Here is an 18,661-nt window from a genome sequence, read left to right as displayed (position 1 = left end):
AAAGTCTTAACAATTATTAGCAGAATCTAAACAGCTCAGCCTCAAGTTCTGATATTCACTAAAATCTTAACAACACTTCAAATTAAAAATACACTCTTCTTTTTGTAAACGCTCTGCACAGTAGCAGCAAAGATATTTTAATACAATACTCTCATCTGGCTAAAGCATGACCACTGACCCAACTTTTTTTTTTAACAGGCATTGTAGAATTTCAAACAAATCAGGGGCTCAAGGCACTCAATTTGTTTTAAGCTTACAAGTTTGATAATTTTAAAAAGGAAATAATGTTGTACAATTTCAATTTAGAAACAAAATCTGCCCCATTACATAGTCCACAAAACACACTGAATTGAGATCCTGATTCAAACAAGGCAAAACAATTACTTAAAAGGATTTTCTGAACCCAGTATTTTAACAAACCAAAATTTTTAAACATCAAACATTCTCAGCATGGCACAATTTACATTGAAATACTCCCCCTCAACCCAAGTATTAGTGCAACCTTAATTTCAGTATTTCTCATTTGTTTTTGCATCTTCTCACTGAAATTACACTTATAAAAAGAGAAAGCCCTCACAGCGGACCACATGCCGCCACAGTCCAAGCCACTCTCCTCCCCCAGAACATAGAATCACAGAGCCTCAAATTTCACCACTTTAACCCCTTTCTCACTTTACTCTTCATGGGGGCTCGAACCCCAATCAAACACAGAAGATGCGAATCCCACTGAAACACAGAGAACGTGAATCCCACTGAAACACAGAGAACGTGAATCCCACTGAAACACAGAGAGCTCAAATCCCAATTATATACAGCAGATATGAATCCCGATTAAACACAGAGGACACAAATCCCATTTAAACACAGAGAGCTTGGAGCCCAGCACAGTATGGAGGACTTGAACCTCACTTAAACCCACCCTGTGGACTTGAACCCCAATAGCGTGCAGAGGTCTCGAACCTCAATCACACCCACCCCAGGGGATTCGAACCCCAGTACTGTGCAGAGGACTTGAACCTCAATCACACTTCCCCACCCCAGGGGACTTGAACCCCAGTACTGTGCAGAGGACTCTAACGTTAATCACACCTCCTCCAATGCAGCGCAGAGGACTTGAACTTCAGCCTGCCAGCGCATGTGAAAAACTGAACTAATTACCGTTCAAGGAATCCGTAGAATAGACAGTGATTGAACAAGGGGACAGTCTCCGGCACACAGGAATATCGAGAGGGGCCAAGGCTTGAAATCTTACCTTGTGGCCCACCCGTCTCGACACCAATGTTCCAATCGGCCACTGACACTATCCAATTGTAACGATTTGTTTGGATCCTGCTGATTACATCAATATTGTAGTCCTGTTTCCCTCCTCGGTCAGCACAATATGCTCAGAGTCACCATATAGTTTTACCTCCTTCATCTTTATTCCATACCCTAGAGGGAGAGAAAACGATTGCCCAGGCATGCAGGGACATGGGTTCCTGATCTTCTCTGACATAGCAATTTCTCAATGCATTATATAGTCATTTTAGAGGGAGCAGCATCCAGATAAGGCAACACACACATTGATCGGATGTCCATTACAATCAGCGAGTGTCAATAATAAAGATTAATCATTCTGCTGTTACCCAATGAATAACTGGCTTCATGTAATGAATACTTTTCACCTTGTTAAACTGGTCTTACTACTGAATGCTTCCAATATTGTTAAATGGCTCTACGTAAGGAATGCTTTTCAACCTTGTTAACCCACTACCCTTGCCTCCAGCACCCCATTGTTAACTGCAAGTTCATATCTGATCTGAGTCATGCTCAGCTGAACCTTTTGCTTCACAAAACTACGAACTTAGCTCTTTCCCTGCCTGTTTATACCCAACACACATTTGCAAGGTCACCCTCAGCCTCTGATGCTCCTAGTCCATCTATTCAGCCTCTCCCTATACCTCAAGCCCTCCAACCCTGGCAACACCCTTGTAAATCTCTTCTGAACCCTTTTAAGTTTCACAACATCCTTCCGGTAGAAGGGAGACCAGAATTGTACTCAATATTCCAAAATTGGCCTAACTAATGTCCTGTATAACCACATGACCTCTCAACTCCTATACTCAAGTTGGTATAATTTAATTGGATTTCAGCAAGGCCTTTGGCAAGGTCCCACATGGGAGACTGGTAAAGAAAGTAAAAGCACATGTGATCCAGGATATCAGATAATTCATTAAGGTGAGAGCGCAGGGAGATAAAACTGAAATCTTTGCTGATTAGAGAATATTCAGCATCAGACAGCGGAGGGTCAGAAAGGATAGTAAATACACAAAAGGAGGTTTGGAGAGGGGATGATGTCAGAGGGAAAGGGAAGACAGGAAGGTTCCATAAGGCCATGGGTGTCTCTGAATTTTTGTATCCCAACCTTAATGAAGTTTGGACACAACATGACGATGAACTCTTCGTCTGTCGCTTTTGCCTCCATGCCCATTTCTTTGGACAAGAGTCCTCCCCTTGTCCCATTGATCCCTTAACCCACCTCCAACACTCTCCCTTCACCTAAACCCCTTCCCTTTGGCCTTTTAACTGCACTCATTCTCTTCGTCGAGAACTGTCAATGTGACATTGGTCGCCTCAATTTCTCTGCCCCACCCTCACCCAATCCAATCCAATCCAATCAATCACCCCATGAACTGTCTGTACTCTGTGCTCCCAGATCCAACCCTGACTTTGTCATCAAGCCTGGCGAGAAGGGTGGTGCTGTTGTTGTCTGGCAGACTGACCTCAACATTGCAGAGGCTGAGCCCTAGCTTTCAGATACGTCCCCCCCGATCATGACCCCATCATGAAATATCAGGCTGCTGTGTCCACCACAGCCACTAACCTCATTTCATCCACCGCCTCTAAGCTCGTAGTTTCCCAACCCTCTTGACTTCACTTCTACCTCCTCCCAGAATTCACAAACTGGACCGTCTGGGCAGACCCATTGTTTCTGTCTGCTCCTGCCCCACAGAACTCATCTTTTTTCTTGGTCTTCCTCAGGCTTATTTTATTTTTACAGAATCCTTCCTCTAATCTACTGCAGTCCTTGATTTTTTAATTACCTATTGTTGGAACATTTTTCTTGCTAGGTGTTTGTGCCATCATTATTTTAATGTAGTTCCCCAGTACACGATAGCCAATTTAACCTCATATCTTCATCGTTTCCTTTGTTTAGATATAAGACTCGAGCTTCTGATTGAACAATATCAAACCTAATATCAATAGAGACATCAAGTACAAAAACCAGAACGTTGTGCGAAAGCTTTAATTAGTTTACAAAAACAGAAATTGCTGGAAAAACTCAGCAGGTCTGGCAGCATCTGTGGAGAGAAATCAGAGTTAACGTTCCAGGTTCAGGGACCCATTCTCAGGATGGGTAGTAGCTAGGACAAAGTTTTTTTTTGTGCAGAAGATAAGGTAGGGGGAGGGGTTATGGAGTAAACGATAGGTGAATATAGGGCCTAGAGAGAGAACAGTTGGACAGACAAAGGAATGGGTAATGACTAGCCTGGGAGAATGAATAGTGACTAGTGAGAACTATTTGTGGCTAACAATGGGTTGTGTGTAATAGCAAACTCTGTGATAACGAAGCCTGGTATGTGGGTGTTAGGCTAAGGACATGGGAGAAGGTGCATTAAGCCTTAAAATGGTTTAATTCCATCTTGAGTCCAGAAGGCTACAGAGTTCCCAAGCAGAAATGAGGTGCTGTTATTCCAGTTTACACTGAGCTTCTGCAGCAGGCCTGAGACTGAGATATTGGCCAGGAACAAGGCAGTGTATTGAATTGGCAGGCAACTGGAAGCACAGGGTTTTTTTTTTGCCGATGGAATGTAGATATTCTGTCAAGTGGTCACCCAGTCTACACTTTGTTTCCCCAGTTTAGATTAGAGCACATTGTGAGCAGTGAATACAGTGGACTACATTGAGAAAAGTGCAGGTAAAGCACTGCTTCACCTGGATGATGTATTTAGGTCCTTGATCACTGAGGAGGGAGGAAGTAAACAGGCAAATGTTACACTTTCTGTAGTCACAGGGGAAGGTGCCATGGGGCTGTGGAGGTTGTTGGATGTGAAGGATGAGTGCACCAGGGTGGTACAGAGAGAACAGTCCTTGTGGAAGACTGACAAGGGAAGGGAGGGGACTAAGTGTCTGGTAGGTGAGGACAAGAGGGACCAATCGCTGTTGTGGGAAAGAATAGAGGGGGTGATGGGTGGTAGATGGATTGGACTCGGCTGAGGGCCCTGTCAACAACAGAACTGGTGAATTCTCTGTTGAGGAAGAAGGTGAATGTTTTGGAGGCCCCCTTATCGTAGGAGGCATCATCAAAACAGAGATGGATGGAGATGGAGTCACTGGGAGAACAGAGCCTTTTACAGGAATCTGGGTGTGAGGATGTATCGTCAAGGTTGCTGTGGGAGTCAGTGGGTTTTGTAGTGGATATTGGTGGCCAGCCTATCCTCAGATAGAAACGGAGATGTCAAGGAAGGGCAGGAGGGAGTCAGAGATGGGCCAGGTGAAGATGAGAGCAGGGTGGAAAGTGCAAGCGAAATCGCTAAACATTTCCAATTCTGGATGAGAGAGGGAAGCAGCACCGATGATATCATCAATATCCTGGAGTGCTGTAGGTTGGGGATGGAGTAGAACTAGAACAAAGAATGTTCCATGTACCCCACAGAGAGACAGCCATAACTGGGTCCCACGTGGGTACCCATGGAAACCCCAAAAATGAAGCTGTTCAGGGTGAAGACAAGCTCAGCCAGGCAGAGAAAGGTGGTGGTGGATGGAGATGGGTCAGGCCTTTTTTCCAGGAAGAAGTGGAGAGCTCTGGGACCATCCTAGTGGTGGATGTAGTGTAAAGGGGTTGTAGGAAGTGGCTGGAGCCCGCAAACTGGAAATTCTGAACTGGCCATAAAGTCTCAGAGGAATTACGGGTGTAAAGAGACTGGACAAGGGAAGAGAAAACCGAGTCAAGGCAGGCAGAGATGAGCTCTAGGATCACGCACAGAATCTCTGAATAACAGCAGGCCATTTAGAACAGAGATGAGGAAGAATTTCTTCACTCAGAGGGTAGTGAATCTTGGGAATTCTCTATCCCAGAGGCCAGTGAAGTGTCATTCATTGAGGATGTTCAAGACTGAGATTGAAAGACTTCTGTATATTAAAAACACCAAGAGACATGGGGATTGTGCTGGCGAATGGTGTAGAAGATTGGCTGCGATCTCACTGAATATCTGAAGGTCTGAATAGGCAACACTTTACGTGTACAGTATAGGATCACATGTACTTGTATAAGGACCTTATCAACTTGAGTCCACCGTCTTCAGATTGGTGCATGCGTCATTCCAGAGCGCCCAGCTGTCACTGCCCACTTATTTTTGGAGCAATTAACATTAAGGAGCTCAGCTCATTATTTTTACTTCATAGAACACTTCATAATTAAGTTTCATCTGCCACATATCTATCTATTTCATCAGTTGTCTATGTCCTTAAAAGATCTTCTGTCTTTACTCTTTGTAATATGAACATATGAAAGAGGAAGCAGACCAGAACTCCACCCTACTCCACTTGTCAATATAGTTGTTCTTCTGCTTCAACCCCAATTTCCCACCTACATTCCTGACTCCCTAGGGGTTCAGGGCCTGAATTTTCATTCCCAAGTTGGGTGCATGGAGGCAAAAGAGTTTCTGGCTTCTCACATCTGACTCAGGAGAAAATGCACATGAAGGTCAGATTTCCACTCCAGGGCCCCAGAGCGAGGTTGAGACAGGTGCTAACTAGAGACAGGCTGGTCGTGCCAGTAATGGTGGCGATGAGAAGACAGGCACAGCATGGGTTACAGAAATCCACCAGGCTTTAGAACAAGGCCTGAATAAGGAGTTCCTGCTCAATATGAAACTGGGAGCAGATGGATGGTTGGCAGTTGCTAGGAGGTGACATCAGACAACAGGGAGGTGAGTCATAGCTGTATGTTGTCCAACGGCTGGCTGGGCTTATATTTCATGAGATGGCCCATCATGGGCTTTCCCTATGAAAGCATAACCATTGCTCTTTATAATCAAGAAGGTTGTTGTACTAAGACTGAAAAGCTTCATTAGGCTTGGCAATGAGATGCTAGCATTTTGAAACTATCAGCTGTTGCCTACTATTACAGCATTGACTCTGATTAGCAGATTGCCTCAGCAAATGTACAATGCAAATACCATATTTGCCAGCTGCATTCATCCTACCATTCTTTCTTCCCACCCATGCAGTTAGCTCATCCTAGGAACCTCTCAGATGCACACTGTCCTGGAAGAACAGTCTGCTTCCAAGGGTGGTGTGTGCTCATGAAAAGCACGACATGTCATCTGGGAATCACTGGAACCAAAGCTGGGGCAATGCTGCATTTGTCCATCCACATTTCCCCACAAGCACCCACCCCCTGCTAACATGAGCAGCGACTATGACTCATGTACATAGCCAGATAAATGTGTCAATATGTGTGATCAAAGCTGAAAGCCAAACTATTCTTTTCTTTTTCCAATTGTCATGCCAGAATATTAAAGAAAAAGTGAATGAGCAGGATGTAGTGGCCAAGTCTCTCAGACCGTAAAGGAGGGGCTATAGAGACAGCACTCAGCATTTTGCAGCTGCCCACCAAGACCAAGAGGGCATGGCAGGGGCTAGCAGTCACGGAGAGTGCAGCCAGGCACAATGCCTACTCACTGATCCGGGTGAGTAGTTTGGCACCAAGTGCAGAGGACTGAACAATGGTTTAATCTGAATGCAACACCTGTGGTGGCACACACCTCCTGGAGGTTTGTATGTCAAAGGTGCTCCTGTAGGTGAGGATATTAGGGATGTGCATCTACGCACTACTGTACTACTAGAATCAAGATACTTGTTCCTGCCAGATCTATATTTGCAGGCAAGAGGGCACATAATGCCAGGCAGATGGCTCAGAAAATAGACCCTGTCTGCGAGACCGATCGTGATTTGCGAAGTGAATGAGAGATGGAAGTCAAAGTGCTCACCTGGCTGTGGGTTGGAGATGGACAACTGCCTGTCGCAGCCGCTAAAGGTGAAGATAAGACCATAAGACCATAAAAATTAGGCTATTCGGCCCATTGAGTCTGCTCCACCATTCAATCATGGCTGATAATTTTCTTAAGGGGAGAAAGTGAGGACTGCAGATGCTGGAGATCAGAGTCAAAAAGTGTAGTGCTGGATAAGCACAGTCATTCAGGCAGCATCCGAGGAACAACAGAGTCGACGTTTTGAGCAGAAGTTGTTGAAGCTGCATTCTCTCCATAAACCTTGATCCCCTTGATACTCAAGAACCTATCTATTTCAGTCTTAAATATACTCAATGACCTGGCCTCCACAGCCTTCTGTGGCAATGAATTCCATAGATTCACCACTCTCTGGCAGAAGTACTTTCTCCTTATCTCTGTTCTGAATGGTCTTTCCTTTATTGTAAGGCTATGGTGTCGGGTCCTGGTCTCGCCTACCAATGGAAACATCTTCCCAACATCTATTCTGTCTAGGCCATTCAGTATTCTGTCTCTTTCAATTAGACTGCCCATCAGCGTTCTAAACTCCATCAACTACAAACCCAGAGACCTCAAACACTCCTCATATGTTAAGCCTTTCATTCCTGGGATCATTCTTGCCTGAAATGTCGATTCTCCTTCTCCTGGGATGCTGCCTGACCTGAAGTGCTTTTCCAGCACCACACTCTCGACTCTTTACTGCTCCTACCTAGCCCCACAATCCCTCCTGTCCTTGTGCACATGCACATCCTAAAGATAGCCCTGTGACTGTTTCCCTCTATGTGCTTGCTGACCATATGATTGCTTTCTCTTTCTTTGCCCCACCCACTGGCATTTTTTCACTGACCTGCCAATTGTTCCTCCTTTCCCCACAATCTTCTGACACTTTCTCTTCCCTGCCACCACTGCTCGTCTCTTTATTGCGACATTGGTTTTGATCTGGGTCAGTCTGAGCTGGTCATGGCTACCCCACACTTTACACTCCTGTGCCCTCCTGCATCTCAAAGCCAAGCACCAGCCTTTGGAGAGCTTGGAATGACTAAAAGGTGCAGCCAACAGAGAAATGGAAATGCAGAGGGTTTTCCCGATAGACTGGGTTAAGGAACAGGGATGAGAGTGCAGAGCAAGCTTAAACAGACCAACGTCAGTGAGCAGGTCATGTGATACCATGGCAGATAGAGCTAGGAAACCATTGTCTGAGGTACAATATCAAAAAGGGAAGGCTGAAAGGTGAAAGAAACAAGTAACAAGGTTCCTTCCACAGTATCTTAGTCCACATCATCAGAAGAATCGAAATAGCTGGAGCTTAAAGGATTAACCTGAGACAGAAACATAGAAATTGTGAGCAGTAACAGGCCTTTCAGCCCTTCGGGTCTGCTGTACCATTCAACTTGATCATGTCTGATTATCCAATTCAGTCCCCCTTCCTGCATTTTCCCCATATTCTTTGATCCCTTTAGCTGTAAAAACTATATTTAACTCCCTTCTGAAAACAGCCAATGTTTTAGTGTTCAAGTGCACCCATCTCCCACCAAGGCTTGTAGCCTGCCGTTCTCATTATTGCCTGCAACATCTTCCCTCAGCTACTTTCACTGAACGCCCCTGCCCCCACCTACACCTGCACACCCAAACATGTCACACCACTAACCTCATATGGCCTTAATGCTGCCTCCTCACTGCCTCAGAACACCTCACCATCTTTTAACATGCGCCAACAGTTGTGTTATCCATTTCTATTTCACTCAATCCCTCCATTTCTCTCATTCCAGGAGAAGACAGCCCTCAACATAGTGTCATAGAGTCATACAGCACAGAAACTGATCCTTCAGTCCAACTCATCCATGCCAACCAGATATCCTAAACTGATTTAGTCCCATTTGCCAGCGTTTGGTCTGTATCTCTCTAATTTTTCCTATTCATATACCCATCCAGATGCCTTTTAAATGTTGGAATTGTACCTGCTTTCACCACCTCCTCTGACAGCTTGTTCCATATACACTCCACCCTCCGTGTGAAAAAGTTGCCCCTCAGGTCCCTTTGAAATCTTTCTCCTCTGATCCTTAACCAATGCCCTCTAATTTTACAGAGAACTTGTAAGAGTGAAATGATGCAAGTCGTTAAACTCCTTGTCCCATACGAGAGTATTCTGCCTTCACAGCATTAAATGGAGATTGCTTCTCCAGGGTTATCCATGTCCCACTGTTCGGGCCCTGCCTGTCACATTCCTACCCTTGGAAGTTCACAGTGAAGAGAAGCAACTGGCATCTGTCAAGAAGACACTCAGCATGGCTGGTCTGTCCAAACAGCAGCACTTCTAGGGTTACCTGACCAAACCCTCAGGGACCAACTGTCTCCACTGCCAAGCAGGCTCCCTCCACCCTAGCTGTAGAACTGGGAAGTACACAAAGAGATGCAGGGACAGAAAAAAAGATGAAGACGTATTGAGAGCACTTTGGTAACATGGATGCTAATTCATTGCAGATGATTTTTCACTTTTTTGTAAATATACATCTGTTTTTTCTTGTCTCTGTGCAGCCTCGAAAGGCAAAGTTACAGTTTGAGGTTTCACTTCACGGCTACATGGTGGTTCCATGGATGGAGATCTGTACTCAGACCCTGCTGCATCAGGAAGGTTCCAGAGGAACACAGAGCTATGGGTGTAATCGACATTTACCAACAAAGGTGAAAAATGTGTTGCTGGAAAAGCGCAGCAGGTCAGGCAGCATCCAAGGAGCAGGAGAATCGACGTTTCAAGCATAAGCCCTTCTTCAGGAATGAAGAAACATCCCGAAACGTCGATTCTCCTGTTCCTTGGATGTTGCCTGACCTGCTGCGCTTTTCCAGCAACACGTTTTTCAGCTCTGATCTCCAGCATCTGCAGTCCTCACTTTCTCCCCGTTGATTTACCAACAAAGGGTCATGATAAAATCATGAGGGTTATCAATGAGTTGAATGGTAGTCTCTTCGGGGTTTCAAGACTAGGGGCACATTTTTAAGATGGATGAGAAAGATTTAAAAAGGACATAAGGGCAAACTTTTTCACACAGAATGTGTGTATGTGTGTGGAATAAACTTCCAGAAGAAGTGGTGGATGCAGGTACAGTTGCTACATTTAGATAAGTGCATGAATAAGAAATGTTTGGTGGAATATGGGCTGTGCGCAGGCAGATGGGAGTAGTTTAGTTTGGGAATATGGTCAGCATGGACTAGTTGGACCGAACGGTCTGTTTCCATGCTATATGACTCTATGATTCTATATCCTTGGCTCTCCTTAGACAACATCCGTGGCATCTATTTACAAAAGAGTAGGTGTCAATGTGTTGTTCGGTGATATCTCTGTGTGACAGAGAAGTACAACGCCCTGAAGTGGGAGTGATAATGCATGAGAATGGCCAGGGGATAGGGAGCCTGCGTGTCCATTTCCTGCACAGTACCTGTACATGGGTTTGAGTGCAATGTTCTTTCCCTCTTAAAGCCCCAACATCCTTGGATGCCGTAGCCCGTACCTCACATGTCGACTCACTTACCCCACCTACTCTCAGTGTGTGTGCGGCCAACTTCTTCCCTGCTGGATGTTTTAATTTCCAGGACAATGGGACATGACAGAGACCACTCCTTGGCAAGTGGAATCCAGCCTCCGTCTCTATGTGTTGATGAGCCTCCAAATAGCCAGGTTCTCTTCTGAATAGCTCTTCCAATAATCCCCCACAGGCTTCACAACACCCTGAATCCCCAGACAACCCATTTATATGATCCTGTACCTTTCCACCATTTCCCTCCTACTGCCACCAGCCCCTGGTAAATGAAGTGACTGTGCCAGATGAGGCTATCACTGCCATACCTTGGTGCCAGGGTGTTCCTGACAGTGGACACATCCCCTATTACTTGACCTTATTCCCATCCATGCTTTACTGTCCCTTGCTCTCCCTTTCACCACCCCTTAATCAAAACCCCAGTTCTGAAGACTAATTTGGAGAGTGCCCATCCCATGCAGCTGCCACCTTTTCCCCCTCCCAGTACCAACACCTTTTCCCCTTAGTTTCTGTGGACAGACACAACAGACTGACCATGGTCCACACCCTTGAAGGACCAAACTGGGCATCCACAGAGGAGAAGTGGCCAGACCCTTGCTAATGGTTCGACAGCTCTCTGACTGTGTTAGCCCTACCCCACCAGATTGGCTGCTATGAAGCCAATTGACAGAGGCCTAAGTGCCTTCTGGAATTGGTTGGAGTTTATAATAGCACTCCACTATCCATATGCTATTCTCTATACCATCTCACCTTTAAGAGAGATCCAGTCCTCCCTGTGCATCACAATTTTGGGCTCACTACCACTCACTGGTAGAAATAACCAGAATAACTAAGCACCAATTGGGATTAAATTTGTAGGCATCCAACAGGGCAGGCAGAGAAGCACTGAGCAGAAAATTCTTGAACGATGGTAAGTTTGACAAGACTGACCTTCCAACTGGAATCAAAATATCTGGATTTGGAATGAGATTCAGGATATCTAAGACTCTGAAGCCCACAGAGTCTTCAAATGACTGGGCACAGGTGGCCATACATGCTATAGAACCAAACAGGGGGACAACATCAGAAATCCATTCACAGAGGGAGCTTTAGGCTGGACAATGCAGAGATAAGCAGCTCACTCAGCAGCATTGCAGAACCTGAAGTGTTGCTATGTGATGCTCGAGTGGAGTTGGATAATAATAAGGAATTCCAGATTGACCTATATGTTGCAAATCCTAAGAGTGCACCCAGTGTGGGAGGCCTACTTCTCCCTTGGAAAACAGCGCAGAGACACCCTGCCCAGAGTCAGCCACTGAAACAGTGAGTGCTGCCAATCAAATGTCTCTTGGAGACCTGCCTGACTTAGACCCTAGAGTGGGTGATCCACCACAGATCGTGGATCTTTTGAAAGGTGTCATTACAGATAAGAGGCTCAGAAGGTTCTCAAATAAATGCTGGATGTCATCCCAACCCTTAGTATTTGCCCAGATCGGTGATGCAAAAAGTGAATCCCGCCGTTAATATTGGACCTGCATATTCTAGCCATAATGTCATTAGCCATTCTAATCACACAACCACTTAGCAATTGCACTGAGCACAATGTGTAGCTGCCAGTGGAAGAAGGGAAGTGTGTAGTGCAAACTCCAGCGACAGCTACCTATGGTAAGAGAGAGCAGCTTGAACAATTGTGCCCAGACCTCAAAGGTGGCAAAGGTTGGGGAGGTGACCCGCAAGGTAGCTGGAGTAGCTAACCCTCTTTGGAGGAAAGGAAGAAAGGAGGTCTCATGGGTTAGAGGGATTATACAGACAAGTGATTTCTTCAACAAAACCTAAACTACAAATAATTCCATTTTAAGTCCTTGTCTTCTTTGTTTGACCTTAATTTCAGTGGACAAAGAATCCCTGGTTCACGATCTTTGGGCTGGCTGCTGGTTCAAAATGGAGAAAGTGTGGACTGCAGATCAAAGCCGAGAGTGTGCTGCTGGAAAAGCACAACAGGCCAGGCAGCATCCGAGGAGCAGGAGAATCAACATTTCGGGCTAAAGCCCTTCATCAGGAATGCTGATTCAAAACCTCATGTTACACAAATAATTTACTCCCAACTTCATTATTCCTATCCTGCTGCAATTCCTTTAGTACGTCATTGAAAATCTTGGAAATTCATATACTCTACTCTTGGGAACCAGTAAATGGGAGGTGAAGTCCCTGTTGTCAGGCACACAGTTCAAAGAACCTTGCATTGGAAAGGAGGTGCCACTGAGACTCACCCCTCTGCCCTTACCAATCCCCACCCCCCATACCACTGCCCAACCACCAATCACTAGTGCTCTATGTCTATGATGATCGTGACTCTTGGATGGATGCACCATTGGCAGTGGCCACCATTTCTCATTGGCTGGCAGCTCCTGGGAGACAGGATGTCCTCCCTGAGGTCCTTGATCCTAGGCAAGACCAACCATTGTTGAGTTAAGCTTTCAAGAGGCACTTGGTTTTGTGAGTTTTCTTCACAACAGACAATTTGGGTTATTGCCAACAGGCTAATGCCCTCTCCCCTGCATTAAAGTTCATCTAAAATATTTATTCAATGTTTCTACTATTTAGTTCACTGTTGTCCTTAGTTTTGTGTTATCTGCAAACATTGAACTTGCTCTACATGCACCAATCCTAAGCTATTGACACATATCCAAAAGAGCAATTATCTCAATACCAAACCACTAGAGTGTACACTGTTTTGGTGAATAACTGTTCAGCATTACTATATCCAATCCCAGCTGTCTCTTTATATCACAAGTGTTTCACCTGGTAGGAAGGTGAAACTATTTTCTCTGCAGAATCCAAGGGCACAATCTATATATTGGAGTGATGTCATGTTGAAGTGCAATAAGAAAACATTTTTGCACACAAAATGTAGCATAACTGTGAAAGTCTCACCTCAGAGGGTGTGGATACTTGATAAGTTGAAGCGATATACAGGAAGCTTTCCAGGACCAGAGGGCATAATGTCAGAGTAAGGGGGCACCCATTTCAGGCTGGGATGAGGAGGAATTTCTTCTCTAAGGCAAGTGAATCTGTGGAATTCTTTAGCACCGAGGGTTATGGAGGTTGGTTGGTTAAGGCTGGGATAGACAGACTTTTAATCAGTAAGAGAATCAAGAGCTATGGGGATAAGGTTGGAAACAGAGTTGAAAATGATCAGATTAGTTCTGATCACATTGAATGGCAGAGTAGACAAATAGACTGAATGGCTTTCTTCTGCTCCTATGTCTTATAGTCTTTAAAGATTCAAGCCAACTGAATTTTATTAGCTAAAGAAATATGGAGGAATGATGAGCGAATGAAATGGAGGGCTGTTTCAATTATGATGTAATCGATTGGTTTAGCGATCTTGAGGAGCTGAATGGCCTACTTCTGGGTCAAATGACTAATCTAATTCAGAAACAACTGATGCGACACTTGGAATAAAAGGTTGGGTAAGTCTGTCCTTTTGTATTAAGAGTACTTTCCATTTACTGGTGCCTACTACATGGAGACATTGTGCACTAATCTACAGCAGATTCTCATTTCATTTTTTACTTTTTCCCTATTGCTACATAATCATAAAGTTCCTCTGTAGCTGGAAGCACTGAGCAAAGTTGTGGGTTTCTTTTCCACTTAATTTGAGCACTTCTTGTTTATTAGCTGCATCACAATTTTAGATGGATCTCATACAGGGTGGTTGGACGTGGGAATTCATGTGATGCAACCTTCAGGAATAAGTCCAATAAGCACTGGCAAGCCAAGAGCAAACTGACCAACTTAGTCAGAAGCAGACTGTAGACATCTACAGCAAGACCAACCTACAGCTGGCAGCTGGTGACCCAATAAAGGAAATCCCATATTCTCTCTGTCGATAATCCAGAGATTGGCTAAGTTTACAGACCAGAGGAAACCCATGACTCATGCACCAGTTGTGAGTCCTTGTTTGTGACTCATGGCTGAGTACCACACTGACACTATTCAAACATTGAATAATGGCCTTATTCAGAGTAAGAAATGCTGAAATCAGAATTTCTAACCCCTGTCTATGACTCCATGTTTGCCCAATCTGCTGCCAAGTACATACCACACTGGGAACTAATAACTAGCCTGGCCACCAAGAATGAATAGGTGTAGATCAGCCGTCCCATTTGCACTCAGTCCAATTTTAATGACTTTCAACAGATTGTATAATTGTGTGTATAATTAATCGGGTGCCCCACTGTCGGCAGGTGGAATGAGCTGACTTTGGGTCTTTGGGATTATAGTCCATGAATATTATGCTTCTTTTTATAATAAAAAATCAGTTAATCTCATTTCCAAGTAAAATGTATAAACAGAATGTACACTACTTTTTCCCATCTTTCTAAGACCCACAAATCTAATTGGGCAGTATTCTCTTCTCAGACACTAAGTGGTCTTTGAGGGTTCAGTAGGGCATGCAGAAAGCACACGTTGACTGTAAGCTGGTCATACATCCCCCTCATATACGTACCTTTGTATATTATTTGCATGTTGAGATATAAAGTGTTTGGTCTAAGAGCCTCACTGCTCAATTGGTTTGTTTGAGGCAAATCGCATTGGATAACCTGAGAAAAGCCAGATCTACATGGAACCTTACTGACAATCTGTTTCTGACTACAGCCAACAAGGTAAGTTTTTAAAATATACTTCATTTAAACATGGTAAAATTTTCATTTCCATTTGAGTTGACATTTTGACGACAGCTGTTGTATTGGTCTTAGAATTCCACATTGACAAGGTCAGTTATGGACATGGTGATTGGATTGTACCAGCAGGGGAGGAGGAGCAATAGACAGCAGGAGGGGACTTTATGGAAAATGTTAGCCTTTGGCTTCCAACTTGTATTGTGTATAAAGCTCTGGAGGTTGTGGATGCTGAGCCTCTGAAAGGGACCACTCAATTGAGGGCAGTCAATTATTTTCAAATATTTTCAATATATTTCCTGAGGTTACAGGAGTCCAATTATTTATGCTTTAATGGTCTACCAAGAAGTCAGCCTTGTCTTGTTGGTCATAGAATCAGAGATCACAGGTTCAAGAATGACTCCAAAGAGTTGAACAGAAAGATGTGGTACTTAAAGTGTGCTCCACTGTCACTATTAAAGGTGCTGTCTTTCAGGTTAGATGTCAAACAGTGATTCTTTGTGCACTTCCAGATGGACAAAAATCAAAGGCATGGCCCCTTTTTGAAGAAAAGCAGACACATCCACAGAGGCACACTATGTGACGTCTTCCCTTCAGTTGGCATCACTAGACAGATTATCTCGTCATTCCCTTTTTGTTGTCTGTGGGACCTTACTATGCAAAAACCTGGCTGATTTATTTGCTTGCTTGCAGTCATTGGAAGTGCTTTAGCAGAGTGAAAAATTGATTCATAGAAGTATTAACTTCTGAGTTGATAGTCAATATTTTGTATATTTAGAACTTGATAGTTACCTAAAAAGGTTGGGGCAGCATTTTCAAATATGCACAAATAAGGATTTTTATACAGCGATAATATAATTCAAATTCCTGCATGATCATTTCCTGTCTCCTGGAATTTAAAGCACACGACTGCACATTAGGTGAAATCATGTCAATTTATTACCTTAACTGGAAGTCTGACCTCATTTTTAATAATTCTGATACTATTCTCCAGAATGATATGCTGTGATAAGAAAGGTTTAGCAATAAAAATGTATTTTTTTATCGCTGTACAAGAATCCTTAGATCTACACTGGTATTTCTGGCATTGGCTATATCTAAATGAGTGCTATCGTGGCATGGTCAACATATGAAGTTAGAGTTTCAACTCTCCAGCAATCCTTAGGAATTAAGGTTGAATGATCTCCATGTTTCTTGGTGCTAGCTAGATGAAAATCCGAGGGAATTTTGTAAGGATTATTGAACAGTAAATTGGATCTATTTGTCATCAGCTTCTTGTTAGCTTTGTGTTATCCTGGGGAATCAAACTGAGTTTGAAATTTAAGTCAGTGCATGCCTGCTCCTTCTCAGCCAGCTTAGTGATGAATTGATGACTTAGGCTTGCAATTTCATTTCCTACTCAGGATCACAGTGTCAGGAAAGTTCCAGGATCCACAAACCCAACTTCAGAAAAAGTGCTTTGACTTTCGACAGTTCCAACATGTTTACCCACATTCTGCGAGTGTTCATGTTTACTATGAATAGCCCAAAGGGTAGTTGACCTCTTCTAAAGGGCACCTGACCTCTCCCAGAGATTTATCTGGATTTATCCAAAAGGATACCCTATTTCTTTGAAGAACTGGTAGCTTTAGACCATCTCTTCAAGTCATGGTTTGGACATTCTAGTAATAAACATTGGATCTGTTTGAAGGAAGCTGCATTTTAACATGAATAAACATGAATGTGTAAACTATAATATGCCCCCATTCTCTAAGATGATGTTCAGGTCTAGGTTGGAGCCCTATTGGTAAAGCCAGAAACCTTCTTTGTCTTTAAGAAAATATAGGCCTTAGGTTGCACGATGTGCTTGAAACATCCAAATTAAGTTTGTAATCTTGCGTCGTTGTGGAAGGCTTCTGTCAGTGGATGTCACAAGGTAAGCCCCTTCCTTTTTGAATACACCAGCAAACTGAAGCAGTCAGCAGGTCTTAGATGGCTATCCCTTCTCCTTAAAGGGCAGTTACCTATATTGTTCAGTTGAAAGAACATAAATGATTTCAAAGCATCATGCTCAGAATGAAGGTCAGATTTTCAGTAACCTGTGGTGTCAAAGAGTGTAGCTTTCTTATTTAAAAACTACTCTGTGACAGGGATTTTTAACTTTGTCATATGATGTTCACTGTGATAGTCACCCGGTGTTCAATATACTGTATTGCCCTTCCCTCTCTCTGCCTTTTCTGTCTATCTCATTGTTTCCCTAACCCTGTAGTTCTCTCAAACTGTCTCCATTCTCTTCAACACCCTCTCTCTAACTTTCTCTCGTACTTTGCCTCTCTCTCATCTGACCCCATCCACATTGAGAAGTCTATCACTTGATTCCCTTTGCAATATTGCTTTCTTTACAATCTCTTGCCTAACTTCTAATATCGCTTTCAAAAAATCTCCTACATACAGATTTTTTAATTTGTTTCTGGAATTCTTTTCTCCCATTCTTGTATTTCATTCTCCTCTACTGACTGATGAGGTGAATCTGGATAACAACTTATCGTAAACTGGCCAGGATTTCACATTCCTCAACATCTCAGGCCACTTTCAATTACCTTCAATATCCCCTTCCCTTCCCTGGCACCTTCCTGTGAAACAATAGGAATCCAAAATTCTCTCGTTTCCCTCCTGCCCTCATATTGTCCAGGATCTAAAACTCCTCTTCCAGCTGAAATAACCAGTTACTGTGCTCATTTCACCATAATTTATTGCAGTAAAAGAAAACGTGCTGGAGAAACGCAACAGGTCCATCAACATCTGTGGAGAGAGAAGCACAGTATAATTGAGTAATATAGGTGGCAGAGGTAAATGTGAAAAGGAGGAAGTGGGTTTGCTCGGGTAAGAGCAAAGTCAATGAGACAGGGCCCACAATTTGCAGGGGTGAAAAGGTTGCTTTCAAAGTGGAGGAGAAAAGTTGCTGAACTGAATGGGGAGTCCTCGAGGCTGTGAAATGTCTGTGTGGAAAATTAGGTATTCCACCACCAGCTTGTATTGAGCTTCATTGGAATACTGTAGCAGGCCCAGGGCAGAAATGTTGGCATGGAAACAAAAGGTGTTAAGGGACACAGTGGTGTGGTGATAAAATTCTAGACTAGTGATCCAGGCACACAAGTTAATGTTCTGGAAGACTGGCGTTCAAATTCCAACATGGCAGCTGGTGGGATTTAATGTCAGTTTTGTTTCACTATATTGTTTGCTCACAGTATAACTTCCTCTACATTAGGGAACAATAACTCTGATTGGATGATCACATAGCCGAAAACCTCCAAGCAGTCTAAAAATATGGGATTGAGTTCTTTAATTTTCTGTGCTGACTTGAGCTCCCACTCTGCTTACAAAGTAAAATACTCCAGATGCCAGAAATCTGAAATATTTTGGATTATAGGTT

This window comes from Hemiscyllium ocellatum, chromosome 4, assembly GCF_020745735.1.
Source record: "Hemiscyllium ocellatum isolate sHemOce1 chromosome 4, sHemOce1.pat.X.cur, whole genome shotgun sequence".
Taxonomy (NCBI): Eukaryota; Metazoa; Chordata; class Chondrichthyes; order Orectolobiformes; family Hemiscylliidae; genus Hemiscyllium; species Hemiscyllium ocellatum.
The sequence above is the reverse complement of the archived record's forward strand: the minus strand, read 5'-3'. Positions refer to the sequence as shown.